This window comes from Triturus cristatus, chromosome 12 (assembly GCF_964204655.1).
Source record: "Triturus cristatus chromosome 12, aTriCri1.1, whole genome shotgun sequence".
NCBI lineage: Eukaryota > Metazoa > Chordata > Amphibia > Caudata > Salamandridae > Triturus > Triturus cristatus.
Window position 1 is genome coordinate 356,957,947 of NC_140595.1, and position 25,424 is coordinate 356,983,370.

The 25,424-nt window shown below is 45.2% G+C and overlaps 1 protein-coding gene across 3 annotated transcripts in view; it reads left to right on the forward strand.

Annotated features, from left to right (window-relative positions):
* The first annotated feature begins 9,716 nt into the window (after positions 1-9,716).
* Positions 9,717-25,424, forward strand: part of CDH11 (cadherin 11) — a 245,526-nt gene continuing 229,818 nt past the window's right edge. The window contains exon 1 of one of the 3 annotated variants that reach the window (XM_085639282.1): positions 9,717-9,849. The gene's annotated coding sequence lies outside the window, so the exon portion shown is untranslated. Of the gene's footprint in view, positions 10,220-25,424 lie in introns of all 3 variants that reach the window. The other 2 variants (XM_085639281.1, XM_085639283.1) reach the window with 2 other exon arrangements.

A 25,424-nucleotide genomic window follows, 5' to 3' on the forward strand; every position in this document is an offset into this window, starting at 1 on the left:
GCAAAATCTCCAGTCCAGGTGGGCGGGGCCTAATGCCGACAGAACGGACATCAATCCCGCTTCCAGAGAAGCCGGACACGAAAGCGACGACAATACATCTCGCCAAGGCGAAGCAGCACTTGCGCGCTGCAACACAGGCGAGACCTAAACAGAGGTGTTACAAAGCAGACTGACTGAGAGCGACACAATTTTCAGAAAAAGGAAAGACTGCAGAGACATATGACAGCTGGGACCTGGAATAGAGACAGGACATCAGAGACAGACACAGATCGAAGGCGAGAGATAGCAGATATAATAAACATGCAAAAGACCGCAGGGAAACAGATAAAGAGGCATGCAAGAGACAACGCTCAAAGACAGGACTCTGTAGACATCAGAAACTCAGTTCAGGCATATATCAGACACAGCACAGTAGAAATAAGGGTGTGGCAACAACACACAGCTGAGACGAAACTCATGTACGTCAGCAGACTGGCAAAGAAAATGAAAGGCATACGTGTGAATCTGTGAGAGAGCCTTAGCTGTACATGTTAAGTGCTGAAGCACGGAGTTTAGCTGGGGAGGGAGTGCCAACACACAAGGGTAAGGGTGTGATCTGGGCAGATATGGGAGTGGGGGCGGGGAACCTCACCTACCCACCACAGATCTTTGTTATCATCTCCAGCGCACGATGCAGCTTCTTGTATAATATATTACCTTACACAGTAATTGTGCTGCATTACACCTACTTTACAACACTGCCACGAATCATAGCAGACAAACAATTACCAGATGCAAGGATATGTGCCAGGCTAAAGAAAACCATCCCGACTCTTGACATTGAGTATCCGGACCATACCCTGGGAATTCCCAAATACGAAGGTAGCTCAGAGGGTTGGGCTGTCACTGCAGAGATCGGTGTGTTCCCTGCAAGTCACTGGTTCTCTTACTAATGGTGATTCTGGGACATCTTTTCAACTGTTTCTCCATTTGCCGTGCAGGGTGCTCTTCAGCAACCACATCCCTTGGTCTCAATTATGATTGTTAAGATTACTAAATGGGTTAATGTACCTGATGCTGTAATTTACCTGGCTGCTTACAGTTTCAGTAAAACAGCTCAGTGGGTTATAGCACCAGGCATCGCCTGCAAGTCTTAATTTCAGTAAGATAGCGCAAACGCTTGGTACAGCTGCTGCAGTGTTCTGGGTATCAGCAGTATGTGACATGATCATCGAGTGGCGTTGCGAGCTAACGCACACATTGCTGCGAGTTGTGTATGGCATACAGGACACTGCTGTCAATATTCTTTTCCAGCTGAGGCCAAGATTTTCACAAAATGCACGGACTCCTGCACAGCAGCCAAAAGTGCTGCGCAGCATTACCTGATAGAGAGTGAGAAGGAGAGTGCCATATCTACAGAGATACAGCTCTCTCCTCCCCTCTCCCTAGTGCTGGCGCTGATTTCAGCTGCCGAGCGCAAGGCACACACCGTAGCGCCATAGCACTAGGGTGCGTGCTGGAGTCTATCATAGCTTTTGTACAGGAAGGGTGCCCTCCTGTACAAAATACTATACGTAGACACACTTTAAAACTTTTCCTACTTTGTATGTGTGTTGTACAGTGCAGCACACAGGCAAAGTCAGAAAAGAAAGGAGAAATAAAAACATTTCTCCTCTTAAATCCTCCTCTTAAATGGTGTTAACTTTTGGAGCTAAAACCTGTCTAATATTTTTTGTAGATATGGTTTTGTATCAAAAGGCATGGGTGGTAGCACGGGAACGCCCATGTACCATCCATGTAATGCCACTTTGGTGCTAAGTAACGAAAAGCAGTGCTTCGCCCTCTTTGCGTTGCATTCAGGGCACTTTCCAGCTCTAAACAAGTTTTCCACTGGAAAGTAAATTGGGGAAAAAACATTTTGTGCTGGTTAGCACCACTTTTGTGATGCTAACCCAGCGCAAAATGTTAGTAAATCTACCTTTGTAATTTTTTATTAACTGATCGATTAATTAAAATTATTACAGTAAAAACAACAGCGCTTTTGGTGCATAATTCAATCCCCAATATTACTCATATTTCATGTATACTTAAAACCATTGATACAATCTACCTCTGAGTCCTTCAACTCTCTGAGCGCGAAGCAATCAGGACAGTTCCAACACCAGTGAGTTACAGCACTATGGAGGATCAAAAAAATACAGTGGTACCAATTTCTTCACAGGAAACGATTTCTTTTACTTCTAAGCAAAGGATAAAGGACAGAAAGTGCACTCTTAGACGAAAATGCATGCAAAAAAGCAAAGCTACATGGGACAGTATGCATAGCTCAGAAGCAACCCGTAAAGATAATGCACCAGAAGAAAGAGGTGAGCGCAGAAACCACAAACTGCCAAAGTGAGACACAGAGGATCACAGACAGAATGGAATGAAACCCAAGGTAGACAAGTAACATCAAGATGCTGAAGGAGGAGGTAGAGATGGCCTTCAAAATGATGCACTCTTATGGAGTGCTTTACTGTGAAACATTTTAAAAGTACCTCTGCAAGCGTGCAGCCATTGGAAGGACACTGGCCGCAGACAGGAAGCTGTACTTGGTCCAGCCTCCCCGAATGGACAAACTCCGGAAGAGAAAGTGGAAGGAGGCTCTGACCAATAAGAAGCAAGGAAATGAGAGTGACGTCTAAGTAAGCCAATGGTAAGTCATGGTAAGTCATGGTTGGGCTTTAAGCCCTTTTTTAGCACATACGGTGTCTCAGGCAAGACCTAACAACAGTTTGCAGCTACCACGGTTTCATGATTATTTCCACGAACACTAGGAGTAGGCCTGTTTTCGAGGAAGGCACACTTGATGTGCCTCTCCAGAACACAGAGCCACCCCTTCAGTTTCAATACCTTGAACACAGTGTATACACATGACTGTCATGCGCTAAGCACAAAAAGTTCAGGATACCAGTAAAAACTACCACTGATTTACTCAGAGTAGAGCCATGCATCTGTAAAACCATGCATAGGACATTTCTGTCCAAACAGTAACTCTTTAACACGTTAACATTTGTTGGCGACATTTGTACTGACCAAAATGCTATTTCTGGTCTCTCTCTCCTTGGTTTCAAACCTGCATCTGACCGCCAATAGGGCGAGAAAGCAAAAGACACACAATTGATGGACAGAATGCAGACCAAATCTAAACATTCACCCCCAGTCAAGAGATCTGGGTTAAATCCATCATTCTTTTGCTCACCATACCACCCCAGTTTAGACCTGGCCATATGCAAATCAGTCTTGACCCTGTGCCTCATGGGAACAGTCCAACCCGAACTGCCAAGCCAGGTCGTCCCTGGACCGGAAACAAGCATCCTAGGACCGGTTTCGGGGTTTCACCCCTCTTCAGCATATGGCTGGGATCAAACTGGAATGACATGGTGAGCAAAAGAACGATGGATTTATGCCCAGATCTCTGTACTGGGGTGAATGTATGACATTGTTCTGCATTCTGTCCATCAACTGTTGTTTTTGCATTTGTCACCCCGAGTGGGACGGGTATGCCCAGACGTGGGTCCCGTGCTCTCCATGCCGCTGGAATCAAGCTATCCTGGCTGAAGAGGGGTGAAACCCTGAAACCGGTCCTAGGATGCTTGTTTCCAGTCCAGGGAAGTACCTGGCTTGGCAGTTCCGGCTGGACTGTTCCCATGAGGCACAGGGTCAAGACTAATTTGCATATGGCTGGGTTCAAACTGGAACGGCATGGTGAGCAAAAAACGATGGATTTAGGCCCAGATCTCTGTACTGGGGTGAATGTAAGACATTGTTCTGCATTCTGTCCATCAACTGTTGTTTTTGCATCAGATCGCCAATATACATTGATTCAGTCATATAATTCATTGATATAAATATTCTGCGCTGTCAACATTCCTTTTGTTATTGTGTGAAGCTCTTGTACACGTGATTCCGGGTAATAAGATGTATAGGTTCTATGCGAATTAGAAAATGCCTCCCATTTGCTGGAGGATGCAGCCATGTTATTATACTACCATGTTATTAATCTGATTGAGATCAGAAAAGAGACAGGGCCTAAAGACGAGACAGACAGACTTGCTCTGTGTTCAATCCCTGCAGATTCTGAAGGACTGTGAATGTCTCAGTTCCTAACATTTATTTTAAGAATGTATCTCTCCTCTGCAAAATAATTAGCTCGATATTTATCTGCGATGGCCAGCAGAATATTTCCATACTCCTGAATGTTTGTGGGCTAAAAGCCTTCAAAATAATGTTCCTGAAATTACTTATTTGGACACAGATATAACGTTATTTCCTGTTGGCAGTAATATTTGGTGTCAGTTACAAAGCACAAAATTAAGGTTATCCCCTCTGGAAGAGCTGGCCATGGGCGAAACCAAATATGGCGGCCCTTCCCACTCGTCCCCTTTAATTGCCTATGTGTGGAAAATTAGGGAGGCGTAGGAGGAAGGTGAGGGGGCAAGATGAAGGAGCACCATGAAAAAAGAAACACACTAAAGACAGACAAGAGCGCCAGCAGCCTCCAGAAAAGTGTTCAAACACACTTTACTAAGTTGTAGGGAGACTACTACTCATGCTACTCACCACATGCCCAGCTCGTGCATGCTCAAGGCAGGCTGTGATCGCTGGGAGGCTGGATGTCAGGACTGTGAGCAAGTCACTTTCATGCATTGCTTAATTTGAGCCGGTGGGTCCCGGTGCTCAGTATCAGCACTTAATCATCAACACCGGCGCTTTTCATGAGCACCAGTGAAGGACATATTCATTTATGTTAAGCATGGGGAGACTAAGGGATTTTCCCAGAATCACAGGATGTTGAGCCAACGCCATGACTCGAACCTGGTTCCCCAGCCTCAAAGTCAGTAGCTCTGGCCATTATGCAACACCCTCTATCCACTTTCATGGTTGGTAGATGGTTCTGTTTTAGGCAGTGCTACCAGGAGAAATGGGCTGGTGCAAGCTGCCACCTGACGAGATCCCCGGCACTTATTTTTTTTTTTTTACAAATAAACCACTGCTTTCATGGCAGTAATCATTGCTTGAGGAGCATTCACTCATTGAACTCCGCAGTGGCCGACTGCTCCGTAGAGAGGATGCTTTTTGTGGATTATGACGTGTGAGATTCACTGCTAACTCACAATCGCAGCTGTCAATTATGAGTGCAATTAATTAGACACGGAGGTGACACCAACATACATGACATGATGGCGATCCTCATCATCCTTGCTTTATTCTCAACGTATCGTATAGTCTTGACCAATCCGCCGGAAGGGTCAGACTGGCCACTGTGCCCCTCTGGCATTTTCCCAGTGGACAGCATGCTTAGGGGCTGCTTATGGAGCGGGGTGGCATAGAATGACTCAACCATGCCCCCATGACCCTATTCTAGTCACAGACTCCAGCAGTGTGGGCCAGATTTGAATATTTTTTCCAAGGTTGGTTTTAGTCTCCAGTCTGGTCCTATTTGCAGCTAGAAACAGTTGAAAAACAGGGAGGCTGCTTTAATGCCGCTCCGGGTTTTTACAGTGCAGGCGGCACCCACCTGCACTTTTAAAGGGGAAAAGAGATCTCTTGCAGGCGGGTGCAGTCAGTGACTGCGCCCGCCTGCAAGGGGAAGTCTGGGGGGTCCTTGGGTCCTCCTTTCCCCTGTAAGAGGGCTGCAATCAGGGGGCGCACTTAAAGTGTGCCACCGCTTAGGTGGGACACTGTCAGTGCGCCTCTTGAAAGCTTCTTTGTCTCTGCGCCTTCGTATGTAATAGGGCGCGGGTGCAGAGACAAAAGGATTACCTCATTTACATGGTGCCACGCCCCATGCAAATCAAGGAATGCCCTCTTTAGGAAGTGCTGGTGCTGAATGTGCGCCAGCGCTTTTAGTGTTACAGAAGGGGACGCACAAGCGTCGGCGGCCCCTTCTGTAATACCAAAGTGCCCCGGGAGCATGCAAAGCGGGCGGAAATGTCTGTTGCACCCCGGGGGCACATCTGTAATGAATGTATGATGTTACAACGCATACATTTACAATACATGCCTTTACAACACAGTTTTTACCTCACAACATCCTTTACAATGCATCATTTTACATCGCATGCCATTATATCACATTTTCAGAAACTACCTTTACAACACATTCCATTACATCGCATTATACCTTTACAATGCATACCATTAAAATGCATACCATTACATCACATTTAAGGTAAGTGTTGGATAGTATAGGGGTAAAAATTACTATTCTAACTCCAGTGAATGCAACAGTAGGGTAAGTGTTGGATAGTGTAAGGGTAACAATTACTATTCTAACTCCAGTGAGTGCAACAGTAGGGTAAGTGTTGGATAGTGTAAGGGTACTATGCGTTGTAATTGTATGCATTGTAATGACTTGGAATGTAATGCCTGCGTTGTAGGGACATGCGTTGTAATTACATGAGTTGCAGTGACATGTGATGTAATGGCTGCGTTGTAATGACATGCGGTTTAAAGGATGTTGCGATGTAATGACTGCGTTGTAAAGGTTTTTTCCAATCTGTAATAAGGCCCTTGGAGAGAACATTCTCATTTCATGTTCCTGATGACAATCTGTGATATGGTCGAGCCACCAACATGCAGTGCCCTTAACTGTAAAGACTGACAGAAGAACAAAGAGGGTTAGGGGATGAAAGGCTGGTGAAAACAAATTCACTATCAGACTAGTAGGCCTGATGTACCTACTCTGGGACTGCTCCTCGCTGACCTAGCATGTGACTGGGTTTGCACCATTCTCACTAACATCGGTTGCAACCAGACCTGTCCCAGCCCCTAAAGCCTGCAATGTGACTGCCTTTGTCGACAATCAGATGGCTTGGCATTCATTTGGCTCTGACCCAGACTCATGGATCTACCATCTGAATAATCTCCTTCTGCCTCACCAGTGGTGTAACGCAAAATGATGGTTCTCTGCAGAATATAATGAGGGGCCTCTACATCTCCCATATTTTACAGATATTATTTTGCCTTGGCCTGAATTGTGGTCCCCATTAAAGGTTGTGGGGCTCCTGGAGGGCTGGTGGGGACATCTGTGCCACAGGGGCTGCAGGGGCCTTTTTGGTACGCCCCTGAGCCTCACTGACCTGTCATTAAAGTGAGACTCTGACCCTTCCCTACTGTTTTGATTTTGCAATGGCCGTGCACAAGCTCTGATGAGTTGACATGTTACTATTTCATTTCCAGTAACAATGCCCTGCCTTGTCAATGGCACTGTCTAGGGGGGAGAATTTGGCAGTATGGCCAAAGCTGCTGACTTTAGAATTGGGGAACTAAGTTCGAATCCCGGCGTTGGCTCAACATCCTGTCATTCTGGGCAAATATCTTGGAGCCCGAATTAGATATTTTTGGATGGGTTACTCCATCACAACAGTGACGTATATCCTGTCTACTGAAATATAAATCCTATTATATCCGATGGGATTTATATTTCGCCAGATGGGATATCCATCGCCATTGTGACGGAATAACCTATCTGCCAAGATCTAATTCGGGCCTTTAATCTCCCCGTGCCTAAAGGAAAAGAATCTGACCTGTAATGTAAATAGTGCTGAGGTGCAGTGCTTCAATGCCCTTGGGCCGTGTTCACGCTATGTAGAAAACTGCCAGGAGTCTTACTACACTGCCATGTGACGTGCTCTCCCTCAACCCTCCCAGCCTGCCTCGCGAGTGGCCCTGCCTGAACATCGATGATACAGGGTGTGTCTCAGCTGGCCTTCAGTCTAAGTGACTGTCTGTTTCCTACTCCGACTGACTTATGACTAGCACTTCCTCAGTGCCCCTGGATGGAGAGTACACAACCCCAGCCCCACAGGCTTGGAATGTTACTGGACATGACATGCAACATGTTTTGTCTCACTCTTACTACCTTTCCGAGTGACTTGCCCTGCACAAGTCCAGTAGGCCTGCGTAGAGTTTAGTTGAGTCACGGGCCCAATGCCCTGGAATCCTGCTTCCTTTTTACAAGACCCATTAATTCTCAAAACAAATGACTAGGCCTTAGTCCTACTGGTCAAACTAGACTGGTCCTGCTCCTTTCTACTGTCCCGGGATGCAACTGGCAGTCCCCGAGGCCTACAACCACTAGCCTCTCATGCAACGTGTTCTTCCCCAGCCCTGCTGTCTAGCCATGTGACTTGCTCTGGTCAGCTGTACTGCCCGGTCTGCAATGTGACTTTCTCTCCCACTGTCCAGCAGGCTTGGCATATGACAGGCTCACCACATGGCCTACCAGCTTGATGAATACCTGGCTCTAACCCAGCCCTCCATGTCTGCCCTGCAAACAGAATTACCTCACTCCCCCTTTTCGGCTCCTGTCTGAATGTAGCCACGTCCTGCTTGCTTGTCATGTAACCGGGTCTGTTTCAGTCCAACTGGCATGACATGCTTGTATCTTAACCTGGCCACCACTGACCTGGGATGTGACTGGGTCTACCACTGCCACCTTATGCGACTGGCTCGCCCACATCCATACCAGCCTGCTACAAAGCTGTCTCTTGCCTCTCTATTCTTCCTGCCATCAGACTGGATCCACCCCAACCCCACTGACCAAGGAGCTGACTGGATCTTTGGCAGCCCTGCCTTCTGCCATCCATCTCGCTCTGCCCCCAACCGTACTTTCCTGCTCTGCCTCAGCTCCTGTGACCTGGAGTGTGACTACTAGCTCTGCCCTTGCTCGCTACCCTGCCTCCACTGACAGCGTATATTACTTCCTCCTCACCAGCCCTCCCAGCCTGCCATCCAACTGACTGGCCAATCACTACTGTTCTGCTAGGCGACTGGCTCTGCCCGTCCATAGTGACTTGGCATGCGGCTGGCTATGTCAATGCTGACTGGCCTGACATGCAACTCAGAACTGGCTCCACCCCGGACTCCCCAGACACCCCTGCTATCACGTGATTGTATCTGTCTCAGCCCTGCTGTTCATATCAACAACATGATGGCTCTATAACATTGTATCGGTGGCCATTCAATGCCATAAACCCATCTTTCTGGTAACTTGGCATGACATGTTTTGACCTGCCAGGGAACCTTTAATCAAATAAATGCTCCAATGCTTGTCAAAAATTGGAAAATAAATTAAGCGTACTTACAGAATATTCAGTTGACAACTGAACAAAAAAGTTAGTGTGCAATTTCCCAGTCTTCCCATAAAAATATGATTTTGTTACTGATGGTTTGGCTCTCGTTTGAACGGTTTTACATGTAGACTGTTTCCAAATTAATAAAGTAAATAGACAACAATTTGAAAAAAAATGAAATAAAGTCAAGAGGATGTGTGCACGAGACAGGATTTCGTTCTTTAGCGATCAAAGCAAAAAACATAATGCATCCATGTTATTTCGTATCTGTGAGTAAATCACCAAGAGGGGAGCATTGTCCTGGAATCCAGGGAGCAGGCGGAGGTAAGGGCGCGGGCATCCTTTCCCCTCCCGCGCGCCTCAAAAACAACTGCGTAGCTGGCTGTGAGCATGGGGGAATCTGAGGAGACACCTGAAGTCCCCCATTCCCCTCTTTAGCCTAATGTGAATTCCTATTCCAGCGTCACCTTGCTGCCTCGCTCTCCTCCTCAGTCTGGCACCCCTCCTCTCTGCTCACATGCATGCAGACACACATACAGACGCTCTCTCCTCCCGCCCTCCTTCGCTCCCCCCCCCCCCCCCCCCTCTCTGCGCTTCCCACTCCTGCCACGGCTCCCAGCCTCACTGAGCTCTCCTCTGCTGACTGGAGTGTACCGGGCGGAGATGCTGGCGCGTCTGTCCAGCGTCCACTTCTGAATGGGACTCGCATCTTTTTTCTCCGAGGTGGCAGGAGCCGGGATGGTCAAGTGAGGTAAGGGCTCCGCATTCTGTCCTCCTCAGCCCGCGTCTGTAGCCCCCGTCGCCCGCTGGAGTTGTGTTTCGTTCGCGTTTATCTTTCTGTACTCTGGTGTGGATGGAAAGAGGGCACTTGGGGGCCTTTTGTCTTATTGGTGCGACGGCTCCGGGAGGCAGGAGCTGAGAGACGGCTCTCCCGCCGCGAGAAGAGCTCGCGGACTCTGCTTCTCTCCAGGAATCCTCGCCGGGACCTTGAACAGCGGACCGCGGGTTGGAGCTGCATTCTAGGCGCTGTTAGTTTGCCACCCGCACCGGGCGCTGGGTGAACTCTGCATAGGAGCAGAAGAGGTGGAAGGGGCTATCCCGGCTTTGAGGCGCATCACTGTGTAAGTCTCGATTCATCATTTTTCCTCAGTTTAACCTCACATGGCAGTGTCGCTGGTTTTGAAGCGGTGCCCGTTTTGTTAGTGCAGGTTGCACTGTGTGTTGTGCTGGATTCGCCGACATGGGGACTGTTACTTTAGGCTGTAATTGCGGGTTACCAGCGAGCAGAAAAGACGACACTGAACCTCAAAGCGCCAGCGGCATGGCAAGGTGGCAATGAACCCTAATACAAGCGCAGAAGATGCCAGGCAGCCTCTGGCTGTGCAGAAAGGTGCAGTGAACCCCTGAAACGGCGGGGGCCCGGTGCCACTGCGACTAATGCACTATTCGCAGTTACGCCCCCCGCCCGCAAACAAAAGCAGTGAAAAGATTTATTTCTGCGATGCCCCTGCCAACCCCTGCCCGCTTTTGTTCGCTCCCTCACACGAGCCTGGCAGTGCTAGCGTGGCAGAGGTGGCTGGCACCCCCGCATCTAGTCGTGGTTTCTCCTAAAAAGGGAAACGGAACAACATATTTTGCTCTGAGGTTTTATTTGGGAAGAAGCCATTTGTTATTCGAAAGAGACGAGTCCACTGAAACATGATTAACTTTTAGACCGAGAGGCTGACGTGGGCCGAACCCCAAGCAGGTGTGGGATATTGCAGCCTGGCATCGGTATATAAACAGCTTTACTTTTTGCGGATATGCTCGCTTATTATCCGGGGAGTTAAATATGTATTGTTCGAGTAGATTGTAGAAATGAGCAGGGTCGCACCCTGGGCTCCTCGGGGCACCGCTTCTAAATACGGCTCTGTTGTGAGGGGAGCGCGCGCCTTCCATGCTAAGCATCTGCAGATTTGAGGTTCGTTTCCTACTAATCCCCTAAGCAAAAGCTGCAGGCACCAATGTATGTATTTATTTATGTGTTTATTGTTGCGTTTTCACGTGAGACCCTGGCTGTTGATCAGTCCTGACAATGCAACGGAAATTTCACGCACACTTGAACGGCTATTAAGAAATGGATTTTTGTAATCATATTTTAATGGAACAGTTGAACTAAAGGGGGGGGGGGAATAAACAGCGCACTGGGCAGATCTATGTCTTGGGAGAAAGTGAGCGTTTGGACAAGAAGCGAGGGAATGAAAACGGTGGTGTTCGCGTTTCTGAAGTGCGTGAGGCGTTTTTAGTTTTTTTTTCTCAAAGAGTTGTTTTTTTTCCTGCTGGTCAATAAGTCGTGTTTACTTGTAATTGCTCGGGCTTCGGGGAGGCGAGGCTGGCTGAGTGTTGTAATTAATAAGGGCCGAGCCCGGAGCAGGGCTTTCCAGTAGAGTTTGCCGCCCCACTAATATCTGTGCGTCTCCAGAGCTGCGGAAAACCAGATGCCTCCTTATAAACAACACGCAGCACTCAATTAGCGGAAGGTCTGTTGTTTATTGGAAAGCGCTAGCAGCCCAGGCGAGGGGGCATGTATGCAGTTGTTTTTCCCATGTATCCTACTCGGGTGAGGGTGAAAGGGGGGTGACATTGAATAAGGAAAACAGTGGCGCGACACAATAGGATGCCCCCCTCCCCGCAGAATGTGATGGAGGGGTCCTGAGTTTGCGATATCTGGCAGGTTTTCATTGGCCTCGGGCGGAATGGGGCACCCTGAAGGGTTGCGGGGCCCGTAAAGTGTTAGGGTGTCGCATGGGCTTTCGTTCCACTCCTGAAAGGAAGTGTGCTGGTGCCATTTTGGCTGCTTGCCTTTTTACCTAACGTGAAATTGATGCAGGCGTAGGGCCTATGACGTCATGTACATTGTGCGTGGGCAGAACGTAGGCTCACTGGCACAGACTATAAGTGCCCTGTTACAAAACTGGCTGAAATTGCTATCGAACAGTGACGTTGGAAAGAAGAAGCGGTTGCTGCCGAGTTATTCACAGTTTTCCATCTTCTTGCAAATCCTAGAGTTTTTTGTTAATGGTGCACTTTAAATCATTGTGTATGATCAGTGTCTCTGTACAGATAGTTACACACAGTTATATGTCGTGCTTTCAGTATGCTGGCCCTGGTGCGTGAATATCCATCCATCCATCATCAGCCATCCACCTACCCACCCACCCATCCATTCATCCATCCACCTACCCATTCATCCACCCATCCATCCATGCTGTCAATGGCATCTTACAGAATGGTACCGCTCCTGTAATAATCGGTGCGTGCCCCCTAAAATCCATTTGGGCTGGCTGTCTCACACGTATGCACAGTCCTTGGGCCAAGCAAGGGGCCCCGGACCCGCACCTATTTCACCAGAGGATGCTGAGGCAAAAGTTACCCGCCTGGTGCTTTTCTGTCGGCCTCTTCGTCTTTTGTCTAAGCCCAAAGTAATTACTAGTGCTCCTTCCTTCCTTTCCTTCCCTTCCCATTCCTTCCCTTTCCTTCTCCCTCCCACCCTCCTATAATCTTACCCGTCCCGCCCGTCTTACCTGCCTGCATATCTGTACATGGCTACCTGTTTTTTCGCTCCTCGTGCACGTCACACAGAATACACTCTTTATAATAAATGATGTGTAGTAGAAAGATATTCAAGTTAACTTTCGGACCAAAACCCTTAACTGGCCCTGTACAATAGTCGTCCAATGTGTGTCTGCTTCCCGAACATAAAATGCAAAGTAAAAAAGTGCAACATTTGTCAACGGCTCGCGCCTGTAGCATAGATTGAAGGAGCCGAAAGTAAGTGTGGCGTTTGCATCCATTCTTCTGCAAATAAAACATTTCCCTGACCAGTAAACGGTTGTTTTGCCTCAGCACTGCGTATTGGGAGAAAGAATGCGGAGCAGCTGTAGTATTGGTGTCTGATCTGTAACCGGGTGTATTAGGATCAGCTTCCCGGGTGCTTTGCTCGCCTGATGTCTTCAATATGTGGGGCTCGGCGACGAGTTCATCTGGAAACAGCGGCCTGCATTCCTGCAAGGCGTGTTATGGACCCGCGGCGCAGTCAAATATGCCGGCAGTCGCGGTTACAGCTCGGCCTGTTTTTTTTTTTTGAGGTTCTGTAATCCCAAACGCAGAGCACATCTGGAAGTGATTTACCGTCCAGGCTCTGTTTTTCTTTCATTTGCCCGTTTAACCTTTCGCTTTATTTGGATAACTCCGCTGGGGATGGAGTTACACGTGATAATTACTGAGTAAGCACTCTGCAATGTGTTGTGGGTTACATGTTTTTTTGGAAGAGTGTCTTGAGGGCGCGACATGAACCTGGCTGTGTGTGAACACCGACATTGATTTTTCCGTGATGGCCTTATATTCGCGTGTCTTCAGCCGATAGAGATATGACATGGCACTCGTAGAAATCTGCAAGATTTGGTATTGTTTTGCAAAAAGACTGGTTTCATTAAAAAAAAGGCATCATGGTACCTAGGGAAATAGGCATAGCGCATTCCTGTATGTCGCCAAAATGAACTTAATATGACAAAGTTGTGTTTTTTACTATGTCCTTTGGATGTGGTTTCTTGCTACACATTTTATTCATACACACTGAATAATTTACGCAACATTCTCAAGAATGTTTTCCATGAAAATTCCAAACAGAGAAAAAATCGTGAACACAGTACATCTAGGCGCTACAGTGGCTCCAGTATATATCAAAATACGCTCTTATTTTAATACAACTAATGGACTTTGAAAATACGGTGCAAACTGAGCTCTGCAGTTTTTATCTCCCCAAGAATCTACGCGATAAGAACAATTTAAGCAATGCATTGCAGCTGTAGCATGCAATTTTAGGAAAATATGGAATGAGGTCAGTAGGGGGCGCGCGCGCTCTTTCATAAATGTGTACCGGGGGTCCATCCGCCATGCAGGACACTTCGAAGAGACGCGCTGCTACCGCCAGCGCTGCTGGACGTCTCGCGGGAGACAGAATTCAATCTAGCTGCGGTTCGGCGTAATGCTCAGGCAGTTTGTCAGGATTAACATCTTTCTAGTCAGTGGTTCGCGTTACCTTCAGCATCGTGTTACCACCTTGAGCGCTCTCCAAAGTTTGGAAATCGTGTAACTTTAGACTGACGGGGAAGTCGTCCAGCCGGAGGAGAGGTGTAAAATAAACAGTATCGGGTTCGAGGCTGCAGCGATAATTAAAGACAGCGTCGTGTCCTCGCGAGTATCAAAGGGAGCGTCCGTTTGGGGAGAGAGGAGGCGGGGCTTTGGAGAGAAAGGAGAAACACAAGGACTCCCTTAATAAATCATGTCCAACTTGCAAAGCCAGGCATCCGGTGCCGAGTGGAAATCACATCGAAAACCAAATGGAGAAAAATCTTGATTTTTGTCCCCCTCCACTTTCACGTGAAAAACAAACCGTGATATTGCGCAACATGCAATATTTCGAAGTGTAGCGGTGTTATAAATTGAAACGGGGGCTCAGCAAATTAATTTCCGATGGACGTTTTCTATGTCTACAATCTTTTTGAATTTTTTGCATTTATATTTTGTGTCCCTGTGACTGCAGACGGTGTTTAGGTGCTCGAAAGCTGTCTGTGGCTGTTACTTGGAGCAGTCATTGATTGGCAAGTAGCCATAAGCATATACGTATACACGTATGCATGTACATATAGGGCAAAATAAATGGTAGCCATATAATATGGGTCTGTAAAAGAATAACTTGGTGAGGGTATAAACCGAAAATATCTGCAAAACCCAGAGATTACCATAAAAGGCAATTCTAGATTTTTCCTAGCGGACAGGCTGACCAATCACATGAACCTTGATGGCGTTGAACCCCAACTTTCATGAAAGTTAAGTTACTTGGATTCACCTCGTACACCAACTTCACCCTCAATGAATATGATGCCAAAAAAAACCCCGAAAACCCCACAGACGACCTTGCATCACATCTCTGTTCTAAAGAAAGCCAACCTGTTTCTTCCATCTTCCATGATCTGACTTCAGAGCTTTTGTTCAAACCCTCACACTCTCATCTGGATGGTGGTAATGCTTGACTGCATGGCCTGCCGGACTCCACAATGGTACCCCTTAGGAGCATCACGTGTCATGCAGGGCCTGAAGAAATATGATCACATCACCCCCATCCTGATGGAACGCCATTGGCTCCCACTGTTGGCCCGCACCACCTTCAAAACCGCAGCATCATTTACAAAGCTATCACGATGCATCAGGACCGCCCCAACGCTGTGTGGGGAAACAGTCGAAGGACTCACCTCTTTAAAGAACAGTACCTACATCACAATGCATTAACCATCCGTAACCCCGCTTCCTCTCCCCTTACTCCTGCACTTTGTGTTTCTCTTTGACCAAGTACAGCCCTCTGCTGCTTTTTGGGTAGGTCTGCGGTCTAGAAATATCACAAACATACGTATATTTTATATTACATGTTTATTTTTTTGCAGTTAAGGGCTTTTTTCAGAGGGAAATGATAATTGAACAGTAAGTGAAATACAGGGTCTACTGTTAGGTTGTCTGTTGTCAAAAGAAGGGAAACCTGATTGATTACATAGCTGAAAGAGTTGGGTTTAAGTAAAATAAGTATTTTGCTTTATTGAAAGACACATTCTGTCAGTTCAGGCCAGAGACTTTCTTTGAGCCTCTGCATGAAAGTTAAGACTGGGTCTCGCTGCAAGTAGAATCTTCAGCTCTTTCGGAGCCTTTAGGAAGAGTGCTATTTAAACAAATGGTAAAGCTGATTCACTGGAGCAAGGGAAACAGACGGGGACTAGGCCGCACAATGGATGAGAAAAATAATTCACAGAAATGATGTCACATTCAAGAGATAATATCTTCCCTTTTCAAACAGAAATGTTACAGATTCTGAAACCACAGTTTTTTGTGTAATAAAATCCATCCATCCATCCATCCATCCATCCATCCATCCATCCATCCATCCATCCATCCATCCATCCATCCATCCATCCATCCATCCATCCATCCATCCATCCATCCATCCATCCATCCATCCATCCATCCATCCATCCATCCACATATCTACCTACCTACCTACCTACCTACCTACCTACCTACCTATCTATCTATCTATCTATCTATCTATCTATCTATCTATCTATCTATCTATCTATCTATCTATCTATCTATCTATCTATCTATCTATCTATCTATCTATCTATCTATCTATCTGCATATTAGAATATACATACCTATATAAATAGACCACACACACACACACATTATCCATAAATGTATACTTATAGTTATTCCTACATGAAAACGCACACACATGGCAGAGGGTTATTTACAGCTTCTTGCATTTGAACCGGAAGTCATTCAAGTTTTCTTCCGTGCTCACGTCTGCTTAGTTGTCCTCAGCTCCTATCCCGGATACACACCGCACTGCATCAGCAGAAGAGTTCATCAGAGTTGTTAATTGTATTGGAATGAATGCCGAGCCGAGTTGGACAAAAATCAATGCCAATGGATTAGAGAAGCCAGTGTCAAGTAAATGAATAGTCTGGCCTGTCACCGATACAGTAGGCGAGCTCGCGCCACGCAGGCCGCGTTCCGCCATATTGGTATTCAAGGCGTCCTCAGAAAGAGAGGCAGGGCTCTGGAAGGAACGGTGGCAGAACAAAGCAGTAATCTGCAGATCAAGAGACGGATGCGCGCTCCGAGCAGCGCCAATGCTGCAGAAAATCAAAGACAATAAAGAAGAAAGCGAGAGTGCTTCGGAGTATTAGAGCAGAAAATGCACAAGGAATAATTATAATTAATTGGGAATAGAACAAGCGAAGAAACAGAAAGTTGGAGAGATTGTCACTTCCCGGAGGTTGCCATCACTAATCCTCTCCACGGCAACAGCGAAAAATAAAAGGTGTTATGACTTGTGCCTATTACCTTGTCATGTGTGTAGCGTGCATCCGTCATGTTCGATGGGCGTACACTTCATGGCTGAAAGGCACGCGCAGCTCCAGCGTGCAAAGAGAATGTGTCAGTCTCAAGGGAACATTTTCCAGACAATTGGTGCAAAGTAGGGAATGCCACTCACCCAGAGCGGTAGGGGCATTGACAGCCACTGAACGGATGCATTTAGAATGGCAGAGTGCGTTTCACGAGGGTCGCTGCATTGGAAAAAGCAACTCTAATGTCCTTAGAGGAGTTTATTTGTGAGATTAGCTCCCAACCCACACAGACATGCAACACACGCTCCTGGAGGATGTGCAGTGCAGAATAGGGCCGGGTAATGTTTTTATTTGTGCATGCAAAAGCGTGAAAAATCTCCATATTAGGCTTTTCTTGAGATTCTACAGGCCCAACATTTCATTTATTTTTGCCCATGAAAGACTGCAATGTCTAGCAGCTGAAAGACATTTTCTCATCAAAGCAGTTTCTCCTTGGTATCTTGTGTCACTTTTGAATGCGAGATTTTCCAGGTGTTCCATTTCCAAGTGAGACACTGCCATTACATTTGGTAAAATTTCACTGACGTTCATGAAATTTCGCCCCAAAATATGAATTCCCTCTCCCCTAGTACAAGAAGCGACCACACAGGCACCTTCTACTGAGATCACCAAACTCTATCTATCTATTGATGTGATAATTGACTCACCTTGGTCATTAAAGCTTGCTGTATGGTGCACAATGCGTGACTATGCATGAACTGTCTTTTTGACCGCTCATTTGAATAGGGTGAGTCCAAGCAGAAACAATAATCTCATTTAACCAGAGGCTCCCTGACCTCAAATAAAACTGAAAGTATTCAAGGGGGACACTTAGAAACAGTCATCCTATTGGAACCTCTGAGCGTGTTTTGACAGCTGCCGCATTATATTATGTTAGACCACTTTGACAGGTAGCTCTGGGCACTATATGTGATAAAAATACAGGCCTTGCGGTGTCTCAAAACTAATACTTCTCAACCTGTGATTATTGCTGTTGCAAAATTTCACCACTGGATATGGGCAATCCGTGCACATAAATCATGTCTTATATGAATATCTCAGTCATTTTTTGAAAAAACCCTTTTTATATCATAAAGTTTTTTACCATTTTATATGACTTTTAACAATGAAATGTGTATCTAAAACTGTAGTTGCTATGCACGTTACACATTATATTCTATGATGGAATCAAATTCCCTTTTCTCTTTTTTAAAAATTGTTATATATTTTGATGTCGTCTTTTATGATTGAAAATCGAAATAAAGACTTGAAATTGATAAAAATACGTTTTTCTAATTTTAGCATCAATTCTCAATTTCATCATTTTAGACATTTAAGCACATGAGTTGTTTATGAAGGTTTTTAACTATGGTGATCAGTTTCAGGATATTATAAACACAGTTATTTGTCGCCGGATGGATCTCGGTATAGTGGAAAACTCTGTTGTTTAACTGTTAGGTTCATTGTTAACAAAAGGTGAGCTAAAGCTGCCTTTACATTGCCTAGGGCTAGCTTGAGGAACTCAAGACTAAGAACATTTATTAACAAAGGCAAAGTTGAGAAAAGTAAGCTCCTGCCTCCCCCACATCAGCTGGTATTTCCGCTCAGCACTAGCTCTGTGCAAGAGGCACTTGGCCAACTGAGCGATTCTTACAGTGTGTGCTTCAGGTCATTTGGACCAGCAGAGGAAGACATTTAATTTAGTCATTAAAGCCATTAGGATCACCTTTGAAAGATTTATCATTCTGTATATGGGGCCTTTGTGGCAGCCTTATGAATTTGTGCTTCATAATCCTCTGATTGTCTCCGGGCTTCTTAGAGCTCCATTGTGTATGGCATCTACTCAGCCTGTGTAATTCTCTGCTTTGTTGCCATGAGACTAGGGAATCCTTACACAGTCCCCCTCATGGCCTTTGGATGATCTGTTGCAGCCTTACAACTCTGCCCTTCAGAGTCTGTACACCTTCTACGGGATCCTTATATATATCTCCTCTTCGTGGCCTTTGTAGACCTGTGGAAGCTTTATAATTTGGTTACTTGTACTTTAGACTTTCCATGAGATCCCAACCTATGTCTTATTCCTGGCCTTTTTATGGGCTGCGCCTACCTTATAATTCTGTGCTTCATAGACCTTAGACATTTCTGGGGCCGTTAAGTGATCTGTCGATGCCTTATAATTCTGTTCTTCATGGACTTCAGCCGTCTGTGGCATCCTTCTACATCATCGCTTCATCGTGGCCTTTCGGGTGACATGTGTTAGCTTTACACTTCTGTGCTTTGGCTACTTTAGCCCCTTGGTTGCTTCCGTACAATGATATGATTTGGAACCTTCAGACGATCAGTACCATAATATCATTTTGAAATCAGTACATTCTTAAATCTAGCAAGTTGCTTTAATAGCTCTGCTTTTAGGTAGTGTAAAAGGCAGTCATCATAGAAACTCAGTAGGGTTTGAGTAACATTGACTTGCAAAAATGCAACATAGCAAATCATATTATATCAAAGCATTGCTGGGTGTCCCTAGCAACCAGTTGTGGTACAAACTGTTAGAGGTGTTGATTAGGGAGGAGGAAACTGAAATAGATGTCTTTTGGTGTTACACGGATTGCTAACTCCCCAGACTGCACATTTATCCATCTCATTGATAGAAATTGTCAGCCACTCCCTCATACCCTGATGAGATGCATGACTGCTGTCTATTCGACCTGGAGAAATTGGAGATAAAGTCAATTACTTGCTCAGTGTGTGAACGATGAACATATAGCATGTATTTTAGAGAGATGTGTATATAATATGTATCTTGGAGACAATGGATCTGTTCAGTAAGATGGACTCCACTGAGGCATCAGTTTTATAGACACTGTGTGCAATGGGCATGTTGCCATGATTAGGAATATTCAGATACCCGGCCTGGAGGTTTGATGTGAAAGGATTGGAGTCTGAGATTAGAACAGCCATAAAGTGGGCACACGTATATTGGTAAAGCGAGACTCAATGGTGACATTAAATATTGTTCGAACAATTGTATCAGTGTTTAACGTACAGGCGATTATTTTGTATTTCTGATATATTTGTTGTAATATGGAAAGATTATATGGACTTGCCTTGTCAAAGTAAACAATGTTTCATAATCACAACAATAGCGGTAGAAATAGCAACATTAATTAATAACAACACCACTAACACTGATGATGATGATAATAATAATAATAATCACTATTCTTCTTCTTCTTCTTCTTCTTATTATTATTTTTACGCACATTTCAATACTGGATACTTTTGAAAGTTACGGACTGGCATTGAACTTTGCAAATTGAAAAATAATGTTTTAAAGTTTCCCAAAAAACCTCAAGCTTTAGCACATTTATAAATCTAAAAGCAAATGATTTTCATCAAATGCCATCAGAATAAGCAGTTCTCTATTTAAAAAAAAAAACGTGGCACTGTGCAATCGAATGAGTTCTAATTCAAGTATTGTTGAAGCCCAAGATAAAATTACATTTTGCCATTTTTGACAACCCTGTACCTTAGGAACAGGGCCACTTGAGGTTTCTAGATGCAATCTATTGTCCCCTTTATGTGAAACCAGCTGTCCAGTTTCACCTTAAAGTAGTGCCCAATCTGAGCAGGATTGAAGATGGTGAAGGGTCACCAATGACTATGTTGAGGTAAGACAATCTAGGCCTACTATACCTGGTTTTGAGGCCTTTTCAGTCCAATCCTGGACAGTCTAAGGACTGGAACATCATTAAGATGAAAGTCAAAAGCCACATAAAAAGAAAGTATGAAAGAAGACACATGATTACCCACGCCCATCGCTTGAGAACCGAGCACTATCCTCACCCTCATCTCTAGAGATACAAGGAGTTGCATAAGGGTGCTATGCTAACTATTTATTCAACACTCATCATTACTGCTTGATTCAATCTTGTCCTTAGAAGGCCATGCCCTGCTTACTAAAAAAGCATGACATAAGGCTCATTCTAATTGTTTGTCATCTGTATTTTGTAAAGAAAAATCCAAAATGTATTTTTCAAACGAATGTTCCAGTTCTATACTGTCTTCTTACATTGTTCTTAAATGGACCCGTCTTTCACCAGGGTTTGTAAGTCTCAGACCATGGAGGGATTTAAACACTAAGCAAAAATGTATGCCCAAATGATCCCTTGAGCACTGCCTTCTTGTGGCAGAACTCTTCAATGTCTTTGAATTCTCTTCAAATGCAGTGAACATCTCGACAAATCCTAACAACTTGCAATATCAATGCAATCCCAAATCCAGCCATTAAAGCCTTCTTCTGAAAGTGCCACTTTCCAAATGCTAGTATTATGTTTGGCTCTCTGTACCTGACTACAGGTTGTGAAAAAATGGTAGTCGAAAATCTTTGCGCATTGTGGTTGCCAGTCCCGGACTGGCCGTAGCAGGCACCGGGCAATCCCCCAGTGCGCCGCACTGGTGGGGGGCGGTTTTGGGCCCCTGGGGGCTGTTTTTGTTACAGGGACGTTTTTGCAGCATAGCTGCAAATTCGGCCCTGTAACAAAATCGGCCGAAAACCGGCCCTGGCAAAGAGCTCGGAGGCACCCCCAAGCCCCGGTGGGGCCGGCCGAGCAATTTGCCAGGGCCGGTTTTGGTTCCCAGTCCGGCCCAGGTGATTGCAATATGCATGGTCGCCGACCTAAACTGTGATCAGCAGGATTCATTGCCAGAAAGGGTGGGGAAGACCAGATACACCTGACAACAGTCATAAATATGAGTTTGTCTCCCTTTGTAAGACATGTAATAGACTGGTAAAACAAATGGGCAGAACCAGTTCAAGTTCTTCACGTACAATTGACTCATAGCACAAGGCGCAAGAGTTTCAACACCAGCATCCATGTTCTATGTGTGCATGCTGTAGGAGGTGGGCACAGACATTTTTTGGACTGAACTCAGTTTTCATCATCAAAAATTATTCCTTAGCAACAAAGAGAAAAAAGGCCTAAAGAGAAATATGGTAAAATAGCAACATAGGGAGGCAAGGGGGATGAAAGGACCATGGACTGGATTCAACACCAGGCAGGGTATACTACCAGAATATCAAGTCCTCCTAAATATTGTTGCAAGAATATGAACAGCTAAAGTATTGTGACAGTAATTATAAATATGTAAGCATAGGTGCAATATAATTAACTTATTCAGCAACTCTGCCATTTGGCGCAGCCAGCAGCGGGCTTCTATGGAAAAACTCTGGGGCCCTCAACTTACTTCTTTGCAAATTAAGCACTGACAGCACCCATTCTCCTGGCATACTTTCTGGGTTGTTTGCACATTCACATGCACATGTATCCTTCCTCGAGTACACCTTGCTGGAGGATGCTGTGAATTGATGAGATCATAAAAGAGCAGGGAAGGTGAAGTAACATAGATATGTAGGCTGGCAGGGTGGCCTCAATAGCTTGGAGGGGGAAGGGAACGGGTGGGAGATATTGGATTAGATACACAAATGTTTCCTATGGTTTGGGCAAGTGAATGCAGTGGGTGGCAACATAGATGGCTCATTGAAAAGACAAAGATTTGATCACAAGCAAGGGAATTTCAGGCTTTGGAGTCTGAAGGTTCATGTTTTGCTCACCAAGTAACACCAGATCACTCACTTACCTTAACTTTGGTCAATATATTTGCATATTTGTAAAGTACATCAAATATTTTTCCAGTTTTGTATGAATTTTAAATACACCAGCGTCTAACTGTTGTAAGTTATGGGTATGTTTTTATTAAACATTAGGAGGCATATTTACAAGAGAACGGCCGAATGCAGCGTTAAGCCAAAAGTGCTAACGCTGCGCTCCGCCATTCTGAAAACACAGGGGTGCACCCTGTTTACAATAATATGGCGCACCCCTGCCCTTTCCCTAGCTCTGGCGCTAATTTCAGCTGCCTAGCGCCCTTGTACCATGGTGCAAGGGTGCCTGCATTGCAGGGAATGATTGTTTAGGTGCAGGAAGATGTTCCTTCCTGCACATAAACAATCACTAATGGCAAATTGTAACTTCTATGTGTGCTGCAGAATGCAACACATATAGAAGTTGCAGCATGTCAAGGGACACCTTCCTGCACATGAACAATCATTAACGGCGATTTGCTGTTTCTATGTGTGCTGCAGAATACAACACACACAGAAAGAGAAAAAATGAGGAGAAATTAATTATTTCTCATTGTTTCGCCGGGTTAAGACCATCGGTCCGAGCCCTCCAGCCCGGATCGTAATCGGGTGGTCAGATTACTTTCTGACTCACCCATTTCGATGGGGTCAGTCGGAAGGGAATCTGAATCAGCAGGGCCCCATGGGTGTAAGGCTGCCGAATGGCGGCCTAGGGTGCCCCCTGTTGTTCTCTGCACCCGGTGGCAGGCACCATGAGGTGCCTGCCACGGGGCGCAGGGATGAACTGCACCTCTGCGCTTTGCAATGAGAGCATGCATTCTGTTCGGAATGCATGCTCCAACTGTAAAGTATAGGATTGTGACTGAACAGGGTTCGGCCGTATCCTACTTCCTGGGCTGGAAAGGACAACAGGAGGTCGTTCGGTTCCAGTTCCCAACAGATGTCTGACGGACTCCGGTCCGAGTGCGTCCGACATCGGAATCCGCCCCTATGAAGGAAGAGAGATTACTTAAAAATGGATGTTAAATAAAAATACAAAGTGAGAAAATGTATGCTAATAATAAATTAACATAGCAGTGATTGGTGTTAGAGGATGAGCATTACATATTATGACACCGTTTATTCACGTTGGAGAAAGAAGCTGTGTTATATGAAGCAGGTAGATATGAACAGTTCAGACAGTAATATATAGAGTGGGAGGTACTAACGCAGCCACAAGGAACCAGTTTGAATCTAGTCAAGATACATTTTGGTGTAGACAATGGACTGGCAGGGCTGAATAAGGTATAAAAGGGAGGTAATTAATGTACCTAAGAAAAATAAAACACACAATGTATAAGAAATACATAAGGTCCAAGAAGGATAGAGAAAAAATGATCATGCATTCCAAACGAAGTTTTGGACAGTTTGGTAACAATATAGTTTTCAATGTCTCAAGTGTGAGAGTGGCTAGATATGGTGTTTGGTCAAGGTATTAATTTGGATTGCTGTATCATTTGTAAATAGTGAACAAATGGCAGTGGCAGCCGGCATGTATCGAGGGTGATGGGGCGAGGGGTGTATGAGGATGTAAAAAAAAAGAAAAATTAAATTACCTTATTGCTCCATCTCTCCTCTGTCTCTCCTCCACGTCGGACCAGAACAGGAAGCACCCATGCTCCCCTAACCAAATCACAACGCTGTAATGCAGGATTGTGATTGGTCTGAGTGCCGTGGTTCGGCGCTCAATGGAGACTAAAAGCCTGGGCATGTTCTCAACCCAGGCTGTAATGCAGCCTGGGTGAAGAACATGCAAAGTGCGCATGACGGTTTTTGCTGGCCTGAGACAACTGGCCAAACATTCATGCACACTTACATAGTGCCCACCACTCCTCCTCATGCTCTGAGAGAAGAGCAGCCCTTCCCCATCCAGTAAAGCTGCTGCAGCAAGAAAAAATAAAATGATAATATCATCAAGTTATTAACATTATTATTTTTCCTTTATTCACATTGCTGAAAAGCAGTGGGGCGATGCTCCTCCGCCTTAGTGGAGGAGCCACCACTGACAAATGGGCAATTCTGATGTGTATAGGTAGGAGGATCCAGACATTTGGTGCACTGCCAGTCTACGGCAAGAGGGCTTACTTTGAAGACATGATTTGAAGCTGATAGCTTGTTCTTTGATCTGAGGTTTCAGGCAACTCCTCCACTCCTACATATTTGTGCCAAGAATGATTTTAGCTTTAGCGTTTTGTTCGTGTTGCATGTAGTTCTGCCCGAGAAACACATGTCGATTGGCATTCGTTTGAAGGAGGAAAGGTTAGGAGTGATATGCTCAGTATTTTAAATTCTCTTTAGAAGCTAGGCTGTTGTGGGCGGGACAGCTTGTAGAGGAGCAGGATGGTATTCAGGAAAATGATTCAGGATATCAATTTCATACGGCTATAGTGATGCGTAAGGTTCTTTCACAGTTCAATTTCAGGTTCACCTTATAATATGCAATCACCACCAAATGTTAACATTTTTGCCTTCATTTCTGTTCTACAAAAAAAAAAATAATATACACATATATATATGTGTATATATATATATATATCACAGTGCTGTATGTTTGTACTACAGGATATTGAGCATAGGAATATTGTGGACAGAATATAGAAGGACAGAGTATTGAGCTAAGTGCAGAAAGTGAAGTTATACATTTACTATGCCTAACTCCACAGC